Genomic DNA, 4,724 nt, shown 5'->3' with positions numbered 1-4,724 from the left:
CATATTGTAACATACCACTAACTCATTTCTTTCTTTAAAAAACGTCATTATTATGATTTTCTTTTACTTTTATTTCATTTTATTTCTTATTAAAGGGTAATACCAAAGCCAAAAATTTATTTTTTTTCTTAGAAAAAATCATTATTTTGATTTTGATTTTGTTTTTGTTTCATTTTATTTCTTTTTAAATGGGTAATAGCACTGCCAATAATTCATTCTTTCTTTGAAAAATTTTGTTTTTTATTTTTATTTTGTTTTTATTTCATTTTCTTTCTTCTTTAATGAAAGACCAAGGTCACTAATTCATACCTTCTTAGATACTTTTCCTTGTGAGAGTTTCACTATTGTACATTTATTGTTGGTTATTATAAAAAGCAAATTTTTTGTGGGAATTTTGCACAAATTTTGTCGTTATTTGTTTTCATTTTTTAATTTCTCTCTTCTTAAAGGTATACCAGTGTCACTACTTCATTCTTCCTCATAAAACTTCATTATTTTTATTTTTATGTTCTTTTATTTCTTCCTTAAGGTCAATACCAACGACAATAATTCATTTCTCATTGGAGTTTTAAAATTCACTATGAGATATGATTTTTCTATCATATATTAATAAAGCATAATTTTTGTGTATATCGTGTGCATATTTTGTTGTTGTTTGTTTTAGATCTTTTATTTTATTTTATTTCTTCTTAAAGTGTAACAACAGTACCATTAATTCATCCTTTCTTACAAAACTTTATTACTATTTTTTTAGTTTTTATTTCATTTTCTTTCTTCCTAGAGGGTAATACCAAAGCCGCTTATCATTTCTGTTAGTAAACTTCAATACTTTCAAATATTTAGCTAGCACCGAACCAGGGGAGGCAATGGACAAGCGTACGTGTACTTCCAGTCACATGCAAAAAATATAATACTCTATTTTTTACAAATAATCGCGTGCAGTACTTGAGATGCATGCATGCCTTTGAAGGCTCTGTCCTCCTATCTGAAAGAAAAAGAAGGAAGGAGATAGCTAAGCTAGTAGTGTTTTTTTTAGTTCATCTAAGCTAGTAGTGTTGGTGTACGTAAAGTGCTGTATGTACGTAGTTTGTGGTACCCTGCTACGTGCACGGTGCACCGGCACTGCACGGCGCATCGCATACGAATTAGCAACGCGTGTATCCTATTATCTCGTCCCTGTTTTCCTCTCGTCCCTGCCGGCTGGAACCCTAGCCGTCGCCAGGGGAGGCTGATCTTCCAACGCCGCTCTTCGGCGGCTCCCCTCCGCCGGCGACCTCGGTCGTCGGTGATGAGGGGGGTCACCGGATTCACGCATGTGGATCATTTTTACTCTCTTGTAGTCTAGGTTTTTAGGTTGTTCATCGTCTTTGCTTTGGCGGCGACGATGAAAAAGCTGAATAAAGATTCTTCGGATCCTTTCCTAACGAGGCCATCGGTCCTATGGTTGGGAATGGATTTGGAAACCAGTCTGTTCAAGTAAGGATGGCGTGGCGACGGAGGCAACCTCGTGGTGGACCTATATCCTCGGGTTCCGCCGTTGCGACGGCGTTTGCTCCAGCGTCGGCGCGGAGCTTGGGAGGTAGTCCAGGAGCGGATGCAGATTGTGGTCTGCATCGACGACATCTGGAAGACGGAGCATGTGCTGGGCTCGTGGTTCGTGGATGGCAGATATGGTTTCCTCCTTCTGTGTTTTAGTCGTGGTGGAGTGCTAGATCTGGAGTTCGATGGCGTGCCCGGGGTGTTGCCCCGGTCTGACTCGTTCAACGGTAAAGGCTTCACTTTTGGTGAGCCACCTTGGATATCTGCAAAGCTGCATATCAGCGATGGAGCCGCGTCGAGCTCGGGTAAGAAGGTGATTCGTCATTCTTTTCTTCGATGGCTACTGTGGTGATGCCAGAGGCAGGTGACGGGCGTTGGTGTCAAGCTCAGAAATGTTCTGCTATCTTTTCAGTTTTGTCATGTCGGTCATTACGTGACTTATACTTTGTTCTTTATGATATAAATGAGACACGTATTACCATGAAAAAAAAGCATCGCATACGAATTCATGGAACCGAATTGAATCGCGTGTGGACACCGGCTAGGCTAACCAGCTCGCCTTAATTTTTTTTACGTGCGATCGACTTCCACATACTTATGTTTTTTGTTCCATGGCTGGCTCCACGTAGCAATCGCCCCTGAGCCTGACAGCTAGGCGCAAGTTGACTGAAACAAATTTGTGGTCGGTCAACTGACCGAAATTTTGTTTTTAGTCAACTTACCTCTAGCCGATCCCATACATTCTGAGGGAAGACAAACAATATACATTTAGCAGACACCGAATAATAAGATAAAGCAGACAAGTTCACATAGAATTCCCTGGCCGGTAATTGGCATCAATTTGTGAATTTGAGCTCCCACAAATCCCAAGGAATATAACCAAGAGGATCCTTTTAATTAATACAAATAATCCAACTGTTGGCGTGAAGGACTAACATGACTTATAACTAATAGGAGACTCTTTGTGTCTTATTTAGTGTAGTATACGGTAGGAGAAGGGCATACCCTTGGTACAGAATGAGACATTAATTTATGCGTGCGTTATTAGGCCGGCCGTCATCTAGAAAAACTTGTTGATCACACAACCCCACGGAACCGCAGCAGATAATGGATGTTTGTGATGAGCGTTGCCAGCAGGCATCGGCAGTCGAACAGAGATTTTGTTGGATGGCCCAACCCTTCCAATTTTCAGGTAAGTAGCACTGTTACTAGCGAGACTGGAGCGTGTGCCCCAGGACTTCATGGCCATGCCATACCCAAACACGTCCTTGAACGGCGTCGTGGGCACGCCAAGCACCATACGATTAGCAGGCGACGAGTTGGGCTGCTGGTTTATGAACTCCACGATGCTCCCCATGAGCCTCTTGCTGGTGGGCCTCAGCGGACTGTAGAGGTGGAAGCCGTGGTCCTCGCCCTCCGACTCCTCCACCGTCACCTCGCGGCGCCCCTGCATCATCCAAGGCCACGGCGCGTCGTGATCACGCATGCGGGCCGCCAGGTCGAGGCCACGCTCGCGCAGAGTGTCCTTTCCAGCCACGGCCACGAGCACGCGGCATCAAGCCAGCGATGAGATCTCCGAGGCCGGAGGATCGATCCGGGGGTCGTCATTGCCGGCCTGGCCGGCCGTGACGAATGGCCACAGCCGGTCCACCCCGTACGGTGGGAACACCACCGCGGCGCCCTCGCTGTCGTCCGCCCACGCGAGCTCCGAGGGCAGCCGCTTGGCTCCCCAGAAGTAAGGGTGCACCATGATCAACCCCGCAATGTCCATCATGTCGTCCTTGATTTCGTGGCTGGCGCGGACTGCCGTGTGGTAAACGATGTTGCCGCCGGCGCTGTCGCCGGCCAGGAACGTGCGCGCAGGGTCGGCGTAGCTGGCCAGCCACGGGTCGGACAAGGACGCCGCCCACTGGAGCGCGGCCCACGCATCGTCGTAGGCCGCAGGTATGGGGAACTCCGGCGCCAGACGGTACTCCAGCGACACGACTAGGGCCCCGGCGCTGGCGGCGAGGGAGGTCGCGTAGCGGTGGTACGTCCGGCCGAAAGCGCTCTCCGTGCAGAACGAGCCGCCGTGGACGTAGATGACGAGGGGAAGCCGGTTCGTGCCTGCGGTGTCGGCGGCACGCGACGGGAGGAACAGCCGAACAGACACGCCGGTGGCCTTGTCGACGACGACGTCCTTCGTGGCCACCCCGCGGTTGCCGCCCTGATCCGGCGACGCCAGCACGAATGGACTGCGTAGGAAACGCTCGATGCTGCCGTCCTTGTACTTGCGTATGAACGGGTACATGTCAACAGAGATGTTACGTCCGTCCTTCTGATTCGCTGGAGAAGTCTTGTTTGCAGGCATTGCGCAGCTAAGCTGCTTTACTTTGGGACTCTCGTTTCGAATTGTGCCGCTGCCGCGTCGTTGGCAGCGGAATTTATAGAGCGATTTTCTTCAGGGACCTGCTACGCGTGGGCCGGCGGTTCGTTCCATTATGTGACTTAAGCTGTCAGTTCTTTTACTCTAATTTCTTGCAAGGACACACTGGTTGCAAAATTTTCTCTTCTCTAATTTCCTGCAACAAGACCTTTATTGTGAAACCTATTCTTCAATCTCTGTTGCAAAATCTCTTCTTCTCTAATTTTCCGTAACAAGACCCTTGTTGCAAAAATTGCAAACACATTTCCCACTGCGTCTTATTTTAATCTTCTGTAACAAGACCTTTGTTTCAAAAATTGCAACATCTCCGGCCGCATCGCGCACTAACACTGTCGTCTTTAATTGGCGCTGTTCCGCAACAACATTGTTGTTTCAGAACTTGGAGTGGACATGGAAGTCCGGTGTGGTGACGTGGCTGCTGCTAGCGCTGGTGGTGCCGGAACGGCGGTGAGGTTGTTGGTGCTCCACACCCGCGTGGCCGATCTCGCCGAGAGTCGTTTGGTGGCGGAGATCTGGTATGGATGTGCTCACGATGACGATCTACTGGCAAGAGGGCTTAGCTTGGCTGCTGGTCGCGAGTGCTCGGTTTGCAACAGACCATTTGTTTGGGTGAGGCCAACTGAAACAACGGGTGTGTTGTAAGAACTGTAACAGGATACAGATTGCTTTCGAGTCGTTCGATCCAAATCAAATCCGACGGCTACGGAGAAGGTGGACGCACACATAAACATCCACCGGTTGAGCGATAACGTTTTCCTTT

General features: G+C 48.0%; 1 pseudogene; it reads right to left on the bottom strand.

Moving 5' to 3' along the window:
* Positions 1 to 2,466: 2,466 nt before the first annotated feature.
* Positions 2,467 to 3,905, bottom strand: LOC119289824 (annotated as a pseudogene).
* Positions 3,906 to 4,724: the final 819 nt, after the last annotated feature.

This window comes from Triticum dicoccoides, chromosome 4A (genome assembly GCF_002162155.2).
Source record: "Triticum dicoccoides isolate Atlit2015 ecotype Zavitan chromosome 4A, WEW_v2.0, whole genome shotgun sequence".
Lineage (NCBI taxonomy): Eukaryota > Viridiplantae > Streptophyta > Magnoliopsida > Poales > Poaceae > Triticum > Triticum dicoccoides.
Note: the sequence above shows the minus strand (reverse complement) of the source record. Positions and strands in the feature narration are given on the sequence as shown.